This window comes from Euprymna scolopes, chromosome 41, assembly GCF_053919585.1.
Source record: "Euprymna scolopes isolate OS-2025 chromosome 41, ASM5391958v1, whole genome shotgun sequence".
Taxonomy (NCBI): Eukaryota; Metazoa; Mollusca; class Cephalopoda; order Sepiida; family Sepiolidae; genus Euprymna; species Euprymna scolopes.
This window is the reverse complement of record NC_136522.1, coordinates 26635163-26654038: the sequence shown is the minus strand read 5'-3', so window position 1 is coordinate 26654038 and position 18876 is coordinate 26635163.

Below are 18876 nucleotides of genomic sequence, written 5' to 3'. Positions count from 1 at the left end.
TGCTTTATTTCTTTACCTATTTCTTTATCTATAATTTGTCTCTGTTGATGTGGAATCCATTGCTTTATTTCTTAACCTATTTCTTTATCTATAATTTGTCTCTGTTGATGTGAAATCCATCGCTTTATTTCTTAACCTATTTCTTTATCTACAATTTGTCTCTGTTGACGTGGAATCCATTGCTTTATTTCCTGACCTATTTCTTTATCTATAATTTGTCTCTGTTGATGTGGAATCCATTGCTTTATTTCTTTACCTATTTCTTTATCTATAATTTGTCTGTGTTGATGTGGAATCCATTGCTTTATTTCTTAACCTATTTCTTTATCTATAATTTGTCTCTGTTGATGTGGAATCCATTGCTTTATTTCTTAACCTATTTCGTTATCTATAATTTGTCTCTGTTGACGTGGAATCCATTGCTTTATTTCTTAACCTATATCTTTATCTATAATTTGTCTCTGTTGATGTGGAATCCATTGCTTTATTTCTTAACCTATTTCTTTATCTATAATTTGTCTCTGTTGATGTGAAATCCATCGCTTTATTTCTTAACCTATTTCTTTATCTATAATTTGTCTCTGTTGACGTGGAATCCATTGCTTTATTTCTCAACCTATTTCTTTATCTATAATTTGTCTCTGTTGATGTGGAATCCATTGCTTTATTTCTTTACCTATTTCTTTATCTATAATTTGTCTGTGTTGATGTGGAATCCATTGCTTTATTTCTTTACCTATTTCTTTATCTATAATTTGTCTCTGTTGATGTGGAATCCATTGCTTTATTTCTTAACCTATTTCTTTATCTATAATTTGTCTCTGTAGACGTGGAATCCATTGCTTTATTTCTTAACCTATTTCTTTATCTATAATTTGTCTCTGTTGACGTGGAATCCATTGCTTTATTTCTTTACCTATTTCTTTATCTATAATTTGTCTCTGTTGATGTGGAATCCATTGCTTTATTTCTTTACCTATTTCTTTATCTATAATTTGTCTCTGTTGACGTGGAATCCATTGCTTTATTTCTTAACCTATTTCTTTATCTATAATTTGTCTCTGTTGATGTGGAATCCATTGCTTTATTTCTTTACCTATTTCTTTATCTATAATTTGTCTCTGTTGATGTGGAATCCATTGCTTTATTTCTTTACCTATTTCTTTATCTATAATTTGTCTCTGTTGATGTGGAATCCATTGCTTTATTTCTTTACCTATTTCTTTATCTATAATTTGTCTCTGTTGATGTGGAATCCATTGCTTTATTTCTTTACCTATTTCTTTATCTATAATTTGTCTCTGTTGATGTGGAATCCATTGCTTTATTTCTTTACCTATTTCTTTATCTATAATTTGTCTCTGTTGATGTGGAATCCATTGCTTTATTTCTTAACCTATTTCTTTATCTATAATTTGTCTCTGTTGATGTGGAATCCATTGCTTTATTTCTTAACCTATTTCTTTATCTATAATTTGTCTCTGTTGATGTGGAATCCATTGCTTTATTTCTTTACCTATTTCTTTATCTATAATTTGTCTCTGTTGATGTGGAATCCATTGCTTTATTTCTTTACCTATTTCTTTATCTATAATTTGTCTCTGTTGATGTGGAATCCATTGCTTTATTTCTTAACCTATTTCTTTATCTATAATTTGTCTCTGTTGATGTGGAATCTATTGCTTTATTTCTTAACCTATTTCTTTATCTATAATATGTCTCTGTTGATGTGGAATCCATTGCTTTATTTCTTAACCTATTTCTTTATCTATAATTTGTCTCTGTTGACGTGGAATCCATTGCTTTATTTCTTTACCTATTTCTTTATCTATAATTTGTCTCTGTTGACGTGGAATCCATTGCTTTATTTCTTTACCTATTTCTTTATCTATAATTTGTCTCTGTTGATGTGGAATCCATTGCTTTATTTCTTTACCTATTTCTTTATCTATAATTTGTCTCTGTTGATGTGGAATCCATTGCTTTATTTCTTTACCTATTTCTTTATCTATAATTTGTCTCTGTTGATGTGGAATCCATTGCTTTATTTCTTTACCTATTTCTTTATCTATAATTTGTCTCTGTTGATGTGGAATCCATTGCTTTATTTCTTTACCTATTTCTTTATCTATAATTTGTCTCTGTTGACGTGGAATCCATTGCTTTATTTCTTAACCTATTTCTTTATCTATAATTTGTCTCTGTTGATGTGGAATCCATTGCTTTATTTCTTAACCTATTTCTTTATCTATAATTTGTCTCTGTTGACGTGGAATCCATTGCTTTATTTCTTAACCTATTTCTTTATCTATAATTTGTCTCTGTTGATGTGGAATCCATTGCTTTATTTCTTTACCTATTTCTTTATCTATACTTTGTCTCTGTTGACGTGGAATCCATTGCTTTATTTCTTAACCTATTTCTTTATCTATAATTGGTCTCTGTTTATGTGGAATCCATTGCTTTATTTCTTTACCTATTTCTTTATCTATAATTTATCTCTGTTGATGTGGAATCCATTGCTTTATTTCTTAACCTATTTCTTTATCTATAATTTGTCTCTGTTGACGTTGAATCCATTGCTTTATTTCTTAACCTATTTCTTTATCTATAATTTGTCTCTGTTGACGTGGAATCCATTGCTTTATTTCTTTACCTATTTCTTTATCTATAATTTGTCTCTGTTGACGTGGAATCCATTGCTTTATTTCTTTACCTATTTCTTTATCTATAATTTGTCTCTGTTGATGTGGAATCCATTGCTTTATTTCTTTACCTATTTCTTTATCTATAATTTGTCTCTGTTGATGTGGAATCCATTGCTTTATTTCTTTACCTATTTCTTTATCTATAATTTGTCTCTGTTGATGTGGAATCCATTGCTTTATTTCTTTACCTATTTCTTTATCTATAATTTGTCTCTGTTGATGTGGAATCCATTGCTTTATTTCTTTACCTATTTCTTTATCTATAATTTGTCTCTGTTGACGTGGAATCCATTGCTTTATTTCTTAACCTATTTCTTTATCTATAATTTGTCTCTGTTGATGTGGAATCCATTGCTTTATTTCTTAACCTATTTCTTTATCTATAATTTGTCTCTGTTGACGTGGAATCCATTGCTTTATTTCTTAACCTATTTCTTTATCTATAATTTGTCTCTGTTGATGTGGAATCCATTGCTTTATTTCTTTACCTATTTCTTTATCTATACTTTGTCTCTGTTGACGTGGAATCCATTGCTTTATTTCTTAACCTATTTCTTTATCTATAATTGGTCTCTGTTTATGTGGAATCCATTGCTTTATTTCTTTACCTATTTCTTTATCTATAATTTGTCTCTGTTGATGTGGAATCCATTGCTTTATTTCTTAACCTATTTCTTTATCTATAATTTGTCTCTGTTGACGTTGAATCCATTGCTTTATTTCTTAACCTATTTCTTTATCTATAATTTGTCTCTGTTTATGTGGAATCCATTGCTTTATTTCTTTACCTATTTCTTTATCTATAATTTGTCTCTGTTGATGTGGAATCCATTGCTTTATTTCTTTGCCTATTTCTTTATCTATAATTTGTCTCTGTTGACGTGGAATCCATTGCTTTATTTCTTTACCTATTTCTTTATCTATAATTTGTCTCTGTTGATGTGGAATCCATTGCTCCATTTCTTAACCTATTTCTTTATTTATAATTTGTCTCTGTTGACGTGGAATCCATTGCTTTATTTCTTTACCTATTTCTTTATCTATAATTTGTCTCTGTTGACGGAGAATCCATTGCTTTATTTCTTAACCTATTTCGTTATCTATAATTTGTCTCTGTTGATGTGGAATCAATTGCTTTATTTCTTAACCTATTTCTTTATCTATAATTTGTCTCTGTTGATGTGGAATCCATTGCTTTATTTCTTAACCTATTTCTTTTTCTATAATTTGTCTCTGTTGACGTGGAATCCATTGCTTTATTTCTTAACCTATTTCTTTATCTATAATTTGTCTCTGTTGATGTGGAATCCATTGCTTTTTTTCTTAACCTATTTCTTTATCTAAAATTTGTCTCTGTTGATGTGGAATCCATTGCTTTGTTTCTTAACCTATTTCTTTATCTATAATTTGTCTCTGTTTACGTGGAATCCATTGCTTTATTTCTTTACCTATTTCTTTATCTATAATTTGTCTCTGTTGATGTGGAATCCATTGCTTTATTTCTTTACCTATTTCTTTATCTATAATTTGTCTCTGTTGATGTGGAATCCATTGCTTTATTTCTTTACCTATTTCTTTATCTATAATTCGTCTCTGTTGATGTGGAATCCATTGCTTTATTTCTTTATCTATTTCTTTATCTATAATTTGTCTCTGTTGACGTGGAATCCATTGCTTTATTTCTTTACCTATTTCTTTTATCTATAATTTGTCTCTGTTGATGTGGAATCCATTGCTTTATTTCTTTACCTATTTCTTTATCTATAATTCGTCTCTGTTGATGTGGAATCCATGGCTTTATTTCTTAACCTATTTCTTTATCTATAATTTGTCTCTATTGACGTGGAATCCATTGCTTTATTTCTTTACCTATTTCTTTATCTATAATTTGTCTCTGTTGATGTGGAATCCATTGCTTTATTTCTTTACCTATTTCTTTATCTATAATGTGTCTCTGTTGATGTGGCATCCATTGCTTTATTTCTTTACCTATTTCTTTATCTATAATTTGTCTCTGTTGATGTGGAATCCATTGCTTTATTTCTTTACCTATTTCTTTATCTATAATTTGTCTCTGTTGATGTGGAATCCATTGCTTTATTTCTTAACCTATTTCTTTATCTATAATTTGTCTCTGTTGACGTGGAATCCATTGCTTTATTTCTTTACCTATTTCTTTATCTATAATTTGTCTCTGTTGATGTGGAATCCATTGCTTTATTTCTTTACCTATTTCTTTATCTATAATGTGTCTCTGTTGATGTGGCATCCATTGCTTTATTTCTTTACCTATTTCTTTATCTATAATTTGTCTCTGTTGATGTGGAATCCATTGCTTTATTTCTTTACCTATTTCTTTATCTATAATGTGTCTCTGTTGATGTGGAATCCATTGCTTTATTTCTTTACCTATTTCTTTATCTATAATTTGTCTTTGTTGATGTGGAATCCATTGCTTTATTTCTTTACCTATTTCTTTATCTATAATTTGTCTCTGTTGATGTGGAATCCATTGCTTTATTTCTTTACCTATTTCTTTATCTATAATTTGTCTCCGTTGATGTGGAATCCATTGCTTTATTTCTTAACCTATTTCTTTATCTATAATTTGTCTCTGTTGACGTGGAATTCATTGCTTTATTTCTTTACCTATTTCTTTATCTATAATGTCTCTGTTGATGTGGAATCCATTGCTTTATTTCTTAACCTATTTCTTTATCTATAATTTGTCTCTGTTGACGTGGAATCCATTGCTTTATTTCTTTACCTATTTCTTTATCAATAATTTGTCTCTGTTGATGTGGAATCCATTGCTTTATTTCTTTACCTATTTCTTTATCTATAATTTGTCTCTGTTGACGTGGAATCCATTGCTTTATTTCTTTACCTATTTCTTTATCTATAATTTGTCTCTGTTGATGTGGAATCCATTGCTTTATTTCTTAACCTATTTCTTTATCTATAATTTGTCTCTGTGTACGTGGAATCCATTGCTTTATTTCTTTACCTATTTCTTTATCTATAATTTGTCTCTGTTGATGTGGAATCCATTGCTTTATTTCTTTACCTATTTCTTTATCTATAATTTGTCTCTGTTGATGTGGAATCCATTGCTTTATTTCTTAACTTATTTCTTTATCTATAATTTGTGTCTGTGTACGTGGAATTTATTGCTATATTTCTTTACCTATTTCTTTATCTATAATTTGTCTCTGTTGATGTGGAATCAATTGCTTCATTTCTTTACCTATTTCTTTATCTATAATTTGTCTCTGTTGATGTGGAATCCATTGGTTTATTTCTTTACCTATTTCTTTATCTATAATTTGTCTCTGTTGACGTGGAATCCATTGCTTTATTTCTTTACCTATTTTTTTATCTATAATTTGTCTCTGTTGACGTGGAATCCATTGCTTTATTTCTTTACCCTTTTCTTTATCTATAATTTGTCTCTGTTGATGTGGAATCCATTGCTTTATTTCTTTACCTATTTCTTTATCTATAATTTGTCTCTGTTGATGTGGAATCCATTGCTTTATTTCTTTACCTATTTCTTTATCTATAATTTCTCTCTGTTGATGTGGAATCCATTGCTTTATTTCTTTACGTATTTCTTTATCTATAATATGTCTCTGTTGATGTGGAATCCATTGCTTTATTTCTTTACCTATTTCTTTATCTATAATTTGTCTCTGTTGATGTGGAATCCATTGCTTTATTTCTTAACCTATTTCTTTATCTATAATTTGTCTCTGAAGATGTGGAATCCATTGCTTTATTTCTTTACCTATTTCTTTATCTATAATTTGTCTCTGTTGATGTGGAATCCATTGCTTTATTTCTTTACCTATTTCTTTATCTATAATTTGTCTCTGTTGATGTGGAATCCATTGCTTTATTTCTTTACCTATTTCTTTATCTATAATTTGTCTCTGTTGATGTGGAATCCATTGCTTTATTTCTTTACCTATTTCTTTATCCATAATTTGTCTCTGTGTATGTGGAATCCATTGCTTTATTTCTTTACCTATTTCTTTATCTATAATTTGTCTCTGTTGATGTGGAATCCATTGCTTTATTTCTTTACCTATTTCTTTATCTATAATTTGTCTCTGTTGATGTGGAATCCATTGCTTTATTTCTTTACCTATTTCTTTATCTATAATTTGTCTCTGTTGATGTGGAATCCATTGCTTTATTTCTTTACCTATTTCTTTATCTATAATTTGTCTCTGTTGATGTGGAATCCATTGCTTTATTTCTTTACCTATTTCTTTATCTATAATTTGTCTCTGTTTATGTGGAATCCATTGCTTTATTTCTTTACCTATTTCTTTATCCATAATTTGTCTCTGTTGATGTGGAATCCATTGCTTTATTTCTTTACCTATTTCTTTATCTATAATTTGTCTCTGTTGATGTGGAATCCATTGCTTTATTTCTTTACCTATTTCTTTATTTATAATTTGTCTCTGTTGATGTGGAATCCATTGCTTTATTTCTTTACCTATTTCTTTATCTATAATTTGTCTCTGTTGATGTGGAATCCATTGCTTTATTTCTTTACCTATTTCTTTATCTATAATTTGTCTCTGTTGATGTGGAATCCATTGCTTTATTTCTTTACCTATTTCTTTATCTATAATTTGTCTCTGTTGATGTGGAATCCATTGCTTTATTTCTTTACCTATTTCTTTATCTATAATTTGTCTCTGTTGATGTGGAATCCATTGCTTTATTTCTTTACCTATTTCTTTATCTATAATTTGTCTCTGTTTATATGGAATCCATTGCTTTATTTCTTTACCTATTTCTTTATCTATAATTTGTCTCTGTTGATGTGGAATCAATTGCTTTATTTCTTTACCTATTTCTTTATCTATAATTTGTCTCTGGTGACGTGGAATCCATTGCTTTATTTCTTTACCTATTTCTTTATCTATAATTTGTCTCTGTTGATGTGGAATCCATTGCTTTATTTCTTTTCCTATTTCTTTATCTATAATTTGTCTCTGTTGATGTGGAATCCATTGCTTTATTTCTTAACCTATTTCTTTATCTATAATTTGTCTCTGTTGATGTGGAATCCATTGCTTTATTTCTTTACCTATTTCTTTATCCATAATTTGTCTCTGTTGATGTGGAATCCATTGCTTTATTTCTTTACCTATTTCTTTATCTATAATTTGTCTCTGTTGATGTGGAATCCATTGCTTTATTTCTTTACCTATTTCTTTATTTATAATTTGTCTCTGTTGATGTGGAATCCATTGCTTTATTTCTTTACCTATTTCTTTATCTATAATTTGTCTGTGTTGATGTGGAATCCATTACTTTATTTCTTTACCTATTTCTTTATCTATAATTTGTCTCTGTTGATGTGGAATCCATTGCTTTATTTCTTTACCTATTTCTTTATCTATAATTTGTCTCTTTTGATGTGGAATCCATTGCTTTATTTCTTTACCTATTTCTTTATCTATAATTTGTCTCTGTTGATGTGGAATCCATTGCTTTATTTCTTTACCTATTTCTTTATCTATAATTTGTCTCTGTTGATGTGGAATCCATTGCTTTATTTCTTTACCTATTTCTTTATCTATAATTTGTCTCTGTTGATGTGGAATCCATTGCTTTATTTCTTTACCTATTTCTTTATCTATAATTTGTCTCTGTTGATGTGGAATCCATTGCTTTATTTCTTAACCTATATCTTTATCTATAATTTGTCTCTGTTGATGTGGAATCCATTGCTTTATTTCTTAACCTATTTCTTTATCCATAATTTGTCTCTGTTGACGTGGAATCCATTGCTTTATTTCTTTACCTATTTCTTTATCTATAATTTGTCTCTGTTGATGTGGAATCCATTGTTTTATTTCTTTACCTATTTCTTTATTTATAATTTGTCTCTGTTGATGTGGAATCCATTGCTTTATTTCTTTACCTATTTCTTTATCTATAATTTGTCTCTGTTGATGTGGAATCCATTGCTTTATTTCTTTACCTATTTCTTTATCTATAATTTTTCTCTGTTGATGTGGAATCCATTGCTTTATTTCTTTACCTATTTCTTTATCTATAATTTGTCTCTGTTGATGTGGAATCCATTTCTTTATTTCTTTACCTTTTTCTTTATCTATAATTTGTCTCTGTTGATGTGGAATCCATTGCTTTATTTCTTTACCTATTTCTTTATCTATAATTTGTCTCTGTTGACGTGGAATCCATTGCTTTATTTCTTTACCTATTTCTTTATCTATAATTTGTCTCTGTTGATGTGGAATCCATTGCTTTATTTCTTTACCTATTTCTTTATTTATAATTTGTCTCTGTTGATGTGGAATCCATTGCTTTATTTCTTTACCTATTTCTTTATCTATAATTTGTCTCTGTTGATGTGGAATCCATTGCTTTATTTCTTTACCTATTTCTTTATCTATAATTTGTCTCTGTTGATGTGGAATCCATTGCTTTATTTCTTTACCTATTTCTTTATCTATAATTTGTCTCTGTTTATGTGGAATCCATTGCTTTATTTCTTTACCTATTTTTTTATCTATAATTTGTCTCTGTTGATGTGGAATCCATTGCTTTATTTCTTTACCTATTTCTTTATCTATAATTTGTCTCTGTTGATGTGGAATCCATTGCTTTATTTCTTTACCTATTTCTTTATCTATAATTTGTCTCTGTTGATGTGGAATCCATTGCTTTATTTCTTTATCTATTTCTTTATCTATAATTTGTCTCTGTTGATGTGGAATCCATTGCTTTATTTCTTTACCTATTTCTTTATCTATAATTTGTCTCTGTTTATATGGAATCCATTGCTTTATTTCTTTACCTATTTCTTTATCTATAATTTGTCTCTGTTGATGTGGAATCAATTGCTTTATTTCTTTACCTATTTCTTTATCTATAATTTGTCTCTGGTGACGTGGAATCCATTGCTTTATTTCTTTACCTATTTCTTTATCTATAATTTGTCTCTGTTGATGTGGAATCCATTGCTTTATTTCTTTTCCTATTTCTTTATCTATAATTTGTCTCTGTTGATGTGGAATCCATTGCTTTATTTCTTAACCTATTTCTTTATCTATAATTTGTCTCTGTTGATGTGGAATCCATTGCTTTATTTCTTTACCTATTTCTTTATCCATAATTTGTCTCTGTTGATGTGGAATCCATTGCTTTATTTCTTTACCTATTTCTTTATCTATAATTTGTCTCTGTTGATGTGGAATCCATTGCTTTATTTCTTTACCTATTTCTTTATTTATAATTTGTCTCTGTTGATGTGGAATCCATTGCTTTATTTCTTTACCTATTTCTTTATCTATAATTTGTCTGTGTTGATGTGGAATCCATTGCTTTATTTCTTTACCTATTTCTTTATCTATAATTTGTCTCTGTTGATGTGGAATCCATTGCTTTATTTCTTTACCTATTTCTTTATCTATAATTTGTCTCTTTTGATGTGGAATCCATTGCTTTATTTCTTTACCTATTTCTTTATCTATAATTTGTCTCTGTTGATGTGGAATCCATTGCTTTATTTCTTTACCTATTTCTTTATCTATAATTTGTCTCTGTTGATGTGGAATCCATTGCTTTATTTCTTTACCTATTTCTTTATCTATAATTTGTCTCTGTTGATGTGGAATCTATTGCTTTATTTCTTTACCTATTTCTTTATCTATAATTTGTCTCTGTTGATGTGGAATCCATTGCTTTATTTCTTTACCTATTTCTTTATCTATAATTTGTCTCTGTTGATGTGGAATCCATTGCTTTATTTCTTTACCTATTTCTTTATCCATAATTTGTCTCTGTTGACGTGGAATCCATTGCTTTATTTCTTTACCTATTTCTTTATCTATAATTTGTCTCTGTTGATGTGGAATCCATTGCTTTATTTCTTTACCTATTTCTTTATTTATAATTTGTCTCTGTTGATGTGGAATCCATTGCTTTATTTCTTTACCTATTTCTTTATCTATAATTTGTCTCTGTTGATGTGGAATCCATTGCTTTATTTCTTTACCTATTTCTTTATCTATAATTTGTCTCTGTTGATGTGGAATCCATTGCTTTATTTCTTTACCTATTTCTTTATCTATAATTTGTCTCTGTTGATGTGGAATCCATTTCTTTATTTCTTTACCTTTTTCTTTATCTATAATTTGTCTCTTTTGATGTGGAATCCATTGCTTTATTTCTTTACCTATTTCTTTATCTATAATTTGTCTCTGTTGACGTGGAATCCATTGCTTTATTTCTTTACCTATTTCTTTATCTATAATTTGTCTCTGTTGATGTGGAATCCATTGCTTTATTTCTTTACCTATTTCTTTATTTATAATTTGTCTCTGTTGATGTGGAATCCATTGCTTTATTTCTTTACCTATTTCTTTATCTATAATTTGTCTCTGTTGATGTGGAATCCATTGCTTTATTTCTTTACCTATTTCTTTATCTATAATTTGTCTCTGTTGATGTGGAATCCATTGCTTTATTTCTTTACCTATTTCTTTATCTATAATTTGTCTCTGTTGATGTGGAATCCATTGCTTTATTTCTTTACCTTTTTCTTTATCTATAATTTGTCTCTGTTGATGTGGAATCCATTGCTTTATTTCTTTACCTATTTCTTTATCTATAATTTGTCTCAGTAGGAGGTATGTGAACCCTATCGTTCTATTTAATTCAATATATTAATAAAAGATTAGAACAGGACTAAAACATGTGAAGCGAATTAAGAAAGAACGGAGAGGGTTATATACAAGGATAATCATCCAAAGATCAAGGGCCATAATTTATCCAGCACTGTCTTGAACGGTTTGAACGTCTGCGAGCTGACCACAGATTCTAACAGCTTATTCCGTAGTCCAGCGATTTTGATTTAGTTAAAAAAAAGAACCTTCCAAAAATTCAGCTAAAGACATATCAGTTACCATTCATTAGTTGTGTATCCTCTTTAACATTTAAATTTTAACAGGGAATTCTCTGATCAAAGCTCAGTTTATTTACTTGGCTGAAAGTAAAACAAGCATCCAGAAGAAATCCAACTGGTGTAAATGTAACTTAAGGTTAATCATTGCGTTCATTTTCACACAATTTACTTTATGGCCCAGTGGAGATTATAGGACTTCTTGTCATTCAATTAATATACCTAAAAAGAGCTCTAGACGGAGTTTCCTTTTTTTGTAGGGAGCAATCAATAATGTGTAATCTCCTCTGCATTTTTCTCCTAGCAATGTTACAAGTTGCTCAAAATGAAGTGTAAGATACATTTAGTTGTAAGTTTCTGTTGAGGTTTCGACAATTCAGCTACAAACATCTCAGGTATCCTTTCTTAGTGATATTTTCTCCTTAACTTTTGAATGTTCACAGTTTTAAGTTCAAATCTTTTTATGCCACATGATTGTTATGGGATAAACTCATTCATGCATAATGAAATATGCTAATCGTTATATAAACAACGAGGTTAATACTCTCGTGGGCGAAAATAAACTGTCTAACTAAGCGTCGGAAAATACTAAAATCTTTTTTGTATTCAACTTTTTTGAATAATATATATTCTTTCTACCTGTTGTTTGCATTTTTCTTAATGTGTCTTTCTTAGTGCCATAACAACTGAAAACGAGACTGAAAATTCATTGGAAAAAAAACGAAAATTTAAAACACCTATGTGTTCCACAAATTTATTCGAACTAACAACCTGGTATTGAGAAGGACTCACCTCAACAACATCGACCTTGCGACGAAGTAGCATTCCAAAAATACTAGCAATAAGTCAGAGAGTAGGTACCATAGAACCGGATGACCAAACATGTTTAAAGGATCAGTAAGCAACTCTGAAAGTTGCACTGAACTCTACAAAATTCCAAAAGATTGTTTTTCTGAACCACCAACTCTCAGTTCGGCGCAACAAGTAAAAAATGTTACATGGAAAACTGTAAATTGTTTTTTCATATGTTCAAAGATATATACCTATACCAAAACTGAACAACAATCCGTTGGTTCTGCAGAGTTGACAAAATAAGATTCGCAAAAGAACCACTTTCACTCAAACCTGGAATCCGTCCAGTACAGAGAAAAAAGAGATATGCAAATTGCGTTTTTTTGTTTTTTTGCTAGCGGGACAGAACGTAATCTCATAGACGTGATCGAACATACTTGTAATTTTGTGAAGAAGAGGAAGAAGAGAAGATTTTTTGCTCACTCAGAGTGATTTTGTATGTAAGGTTGTGTGTCAGTGAGAAAAAGAACAATGGATTTTTTTTTTGTACGGTTAACTCGCATGTCAGTAGGAGAAAAAAATGACGGATATTTGACGCTGCACAAACGGTAATCGGCAGTTTAAAACTTTAATTTCACCACTTCAAGCTATTCCAACAATTATCATGGCGAAACTACGACTAAGCAGCGACATGGTGAAGCCATTTACTAGCGAGTGAGATGTAGTAACATGGCTGAAGATGTTAAGTTTGGTCGCGAAACTCCAAAAGACAGATGATGTGCCAAGCCTGTTGCCATTGTCTCTATAGGGGATGCATTCGTGTTCTACTAAGAAATGAGCAAGATTGACCAAATGGAAGTCGAGCGGATAGAGACTTGATTAAAGGAGGCATTCATGGATGGTGCATCCATCACTTACAGGAAGTTAACCATGGTGAAATGGGTTGGCAAGCAGGTGGAAGTTTACACGAACAATATCAGATGGTTGATTTTACTGGCTGGTTTTTAGGGAGTCGAACTAGAATGACTTGTCAAACTGGTGTTTGTCATAGGATTCCCTCATGCCATTTCCATCGAACTCCAGCAGACACCAAAAATTGAGACCCTAACCAAGGGTGTTTACGTCAACCAGAGACTAAAGCCTTCATGTGGTTGCAGTCGTGAGTCCATCAAATGGTAAATCTGCTGTTCCTAGTGGAGATAACCTTGCCACAAGAGTAAACTGCATCAAATGTGACCGCAAGGACTACATAGCAAGAAATTGCCAAAGTCATAGAACCCATTGCTACCGATGCTGCAAGGTTGGATACTGGGCCCAGGAATGTTCGGAAAACGAGCAAGGGGACGAGGCATAAACGCCAGCCTACTCCCCCACTAAGATTTAACTGCAGCGGCCTCGGAGATTATCATCTACGTTAATGGAATGCGGTATTTGGCATTAATTGACACAGGATGCCCACATGCAATAATAGATGTGAATTGATGTCGATCCTGGAAGACAACAAAAGTGGATGTCCTCACTATTGGAGGCTCATCCTGCACATGCTGCGGATGAGAAATCACTATTTTAACAAAGAACTGCATAATGGAAGTCACTATTTTAACAAAGAACTGCATAATGGAAGTCACTATTTTAACAAAGAACTGCATAATGGAAGTCACTATTTTAACAAAGAACTGCATAATGGAAGTCACTATTTTAACAAAGAACTGCATAATGGAAGTCACTATTTTAACAAAGAACTGCATAATGGAAGTCACTATTTTAACAAAGAACTGCATAATGGAAGTCACTATTTCGACATAGGATTGCATAATGGAATGACAGAATATCGTGTGACTGTGGGGCTTCGACCAGAGTATGATCAAGAACTCCGAGCATGGATTGACAAGGATTGGCTTGCACCATACCGGGAATTCAAACTCGAACCTCCTAAGGAATTAATTCCATTGATAACTGCGATGCAGCAGAATAAGACAAAGGTTCTATAAGTAATAGTAATAATTGTGAACTCAACAATCATATAGATGCTTTCACAGCAAACGAAGATGTTTGCACTGCTAAGATGCACGAGTGGTGTATCTTCAAGTATGAGTCCACAAGACACTGTGAGCATACTAGACGGTAGAGGTAAATGGAAATAAATACTGTCTGATACGTTTAGGGGTTGGCTTGAACGTGAAACTCCTCATAATGAAGGCTATCATTACCAGAGTGCTATCACAGGAGGAAGCTGTGAACCACATGACGCCGGTTTACATCAGTGATATCTTTGTTGATGAAGACGTTATGCATGACTCTTAAGTTAGGAAACATTTATTTCAATGCAACGGAACGGGATGGCACACGTGTGCTGGAACTGACAATCTTAAGAGACAACATTGTTCTACACTGGAAACAAGGAAACATAATCCCAGAAATTCCCAATATCATAACACGATGAATTAAATTTTCCTTGTGTGGAAAGCTCATAGGGAACCTCACAGTATGTATGTGGCTGCATGTGGCATTGTGGAGTAATAAAGAGAAGAGCTGTTCAATCACACACGGCTGGAACAAGAAGGTAACAGATTCCCTACTCCGGCATATAATGTGCGAGACTGTGGATGCAGTAAAGTGGAACTATCAAGCTTGTGGGAACTGAACACATGGGTCGATGCCCACATGCTAGCAACCGAAGTGGCATTAGAAAGAGACGGAACTGTGCTGGAGGATGCTTGTTGACTGTGAGCTGAGAACAATGCGCAACATATTATCAGGCTGAATTGGATGCCATGTTAAGAGGAATTAACATGTCGCTCGAGTGACAGACCAAGGTGTTGCACACTAAGACTGACTCTATGCCTGTACACAACTGGGTGTCAGAAACGGGAGAATGTGAGTTCATAACAAGGCTGCCAGTGAGATGCTCATTAGAAGACGACTGAATTCCCTCAAAGAATTAGTGAAAGAATATGAGCGTTCAGTAGATGTGACATAGGTTGCATCAGTTCACAACATGACCAATAAATTGATACCACAACGATGGTTCAATGCCATGAAGAAAGATACAGAACTCGAGCCACTGATTGGTGCAGTGCATGTTGCTGAGCTGGACTCTTAATGGGCATATGACACCAATGATTTCGACGATCGTTTTTATAACCGCAAGGTATTATAACCAACCAATGAAAAGCTTCCAAAGTTACTATAAAAATTGTCGACTTTTGGATTCTATCAGTTCGCCGTTGTCTACGTCACGAACCTGCATTTGATTCTTCACTGCCATTTTTGTTACTGGAAATTACTTAACACTCAAGATCGAAACTGCACTGAATCTTCACCGCCATCTTTGTTACTAACATTCAGGATTGTAACTGCACTGATTCTTCACCGCCATATTTGTTCAACATAATGTCTCAACACTTGACATGGACGCAACCCAGATCATATCCATTTACAGAAACAGTGAACATCCAGAAATGTGATGCACCGCTTATTTTGCCCAGAGAGTTTTCCCCACGACAATAAAAGCAGCAGTCAGATTGGCGATACGAACATGTGTGGAATACGAATCGCACCAAGTTCACTGGGAGAAAGAAAAGCTGGAGGTCAGCAGTGATTGGCAACGGTTTGGAATGGACATTACACACTACAGTGCTTGCTAGTTCCTAACTATCATGGATTGCAGACCATTGCAGTTTTTAGTGTGAAGGCAATTAGCATGGGAGGACTAAGCAAATATAATTTGCCAGCTGGAAGTAGTCTTTTTTTAACATAGCATACCTCGCGAACTACTAACAGATAGTGACACAGATTTCCATAACAAAGAATTCAAGACGTTTGCAGATGAATGGGTATGAACTTGAGATTTTGCTGTGCATATGCCCTAACCAGGAACGATATAGTAGAGCGATGCCATTACACCGTGAAACGGATCACGGCTAAAATACATTGCTCCATACCAGAGACGATCTACTGGTACAATGTGACTCCACAAGAGGAGTCATGTTTGACCGTACAAGTCAATGCCATATACTTGTACGAGGTCTGGGTGAGAGGAATCGATGTTATGCCACCGGTAGATGCCCCAAGCATAGTCCTTACCAAAGTGGAGACTATGTGTGGGTGAACGCACCAGAGAGTCGTCGTACCACAAGATTTGGCCAGGGTCAGGTAACCGAGATAATCAGTCTACAGTTCATCTTGGTGGATGGGATGCCTCGACATGTGAGGAACCTAAACCCCCGATACCATGTGCTCTCGTTAGAAGAAGATTCTGACCGTACAACATCTTCAGGGAGTAGGTCGGAAAGTCTGATATTCGATAACAAAACAGACTCAGAAGATGGTCATGAGGCAGGAGTAGAAGACACATGCGCCTCTGATGAAGAAACCCCACAATTGCAAAGAAGCACCCAACAAAAACGACCACTGGCAGGATGCAGCCTATGTGATCATCAGAACACAGGGGGTGTAGCAGAAGTTCTGGAGAGTTTACAAAATAAGATTCGTAAAAAAACAAAAAACACTTTCATACAAACCTGGAATCCGTCCAGTACAAAGAAAAGAGAGATATGTAAATTGTGATACTGTTGCGATTAAAAATGACTGCATATAAGGACGCTTTTTCATGAGAGGGACAGAACGTAATCTCATTGACGCGATCGAACATAATTGTGATTTTGTGAAGAAGAGATGTTTTGCTCACTCAGAGTCAATTTGTACATACGGTTGCTTTGCGTGTCAGTGGGAGAAATGAACAACAGTTTTTTTGTTTTTTTTTTGGTGCACGAAACTATATCCAGCAGTTTAAAACTTTAATTTCAACACTTCAACACTATTTCTTTTTGGAACAACAGTCATGAAAAAAAGCGTCCAAGGGTGGCGTGTGCGTAATGTTAAAGTCAATAAAAAACTGTAATAAATAAAAAGACTGCAATAAATAAAAAAACTGTAATAAATAAAAAAAATGTAATAAACAGAAAGATTATAATAAATAAAAAAACTGTAATAAATAAAAAAAACTGTAATAAATAAAAAACTGTAATTACTAAAAAAAACTGCAACAAATAAAAACATTATAATAAATAAAAAAAACTTCAATAAATAAAAAAACTGTAATGAATATAAAAAAATCTAATAAATAAAAAGACTGTAATAAATAAAAAAATGTAATGAATAAAAAGATTATAATAAACAAAAAAAACTGAAACAAAAGATTATAATAAATAAAAAAAACTGTAATAAAAAAATGTAATAAAAAAAACCTGTAATAAATAAAAAACACTGTAAAAAATAAAAAAACTGTAATAAAAAAACTGTAATAGATAAAAAAATGTAAAAAAATTAAAAAAAACTGCAATAAATAAAAAGATTATAATAAATAATAAAAACTGTAATAAAAAACTGTAATAATTAAAAATGATACAATACATAAAAAACTTTAATAAATAAAAAATGTAATAAATAGAAAACTGTAATAAAGGCAAAAATGTAATAAATAAAAAGACTGTAATAAATAAACAAAACTGTAATAAATAAAACAAATGTAATAAATAAAAAACTGTAATAAATGAAGAAAACTGTAATAAATACAAAAAAACCGTAATAAATAAAAAAAACTATAATAAAAAAAACTGTAATAACTAAAAAGATTATTATACATAAAAAACTGTAATTAATTTTAAAAAAAGTAATAAAAGACTGTAATAAATAATAAAAAACTGTAATCAATAAAAAATATAATAAATAAAAAACTGTAATAAATTAAAAACAAAAACTGTAATAAATAAACAAAACATGTAATAAATAAAAAAAACTGTAATAAATAAAAAAACTGTAACTAATAAAAATGTTATAATAAATTAAAAAAGAATGTAATAATTTAAAAAGAAAAATGTAATAAATACACAAAATGTAATAAATAAAGAAAAACTGTAATAAATAAAATGATTTTAATAAATAAAAGAAACTGTAATAAAAAAAACTGTAAGTTAAAAAATCTGAAATAAATAAAAAAAAACTGTTATAAATAAAAAAACTGTAATTAATAAAACGATTATATTAAATTTAAAAAAACTGTAACAAAAAAATGTAATAAAAAAAACATGTGATAAATAAAAAAACTGTAATAAATACAAAAACTGTTATCAATAGAAAGATTATAATAAATAAAGAAATGTAATAAATACAAAAACTGTAATTAATGCAGGAAAGTGTAATAAATACAAAAAACTGTAATAAATAAAAAATTGTAATAAATAAAAAAATGTAATAAATAAAAAAACTGTAATAAATAGAAAAATGTAATAAATAAAAAAAACTGTAATAAATAAAACAAAAACTGTAAAAGAAAATGTAATAAATAAAAAACTGTACCCAAAAAGATTATATTAAATACAAAATTGTAATAAATACAAAAAATGTTATAAATAAAAAGAC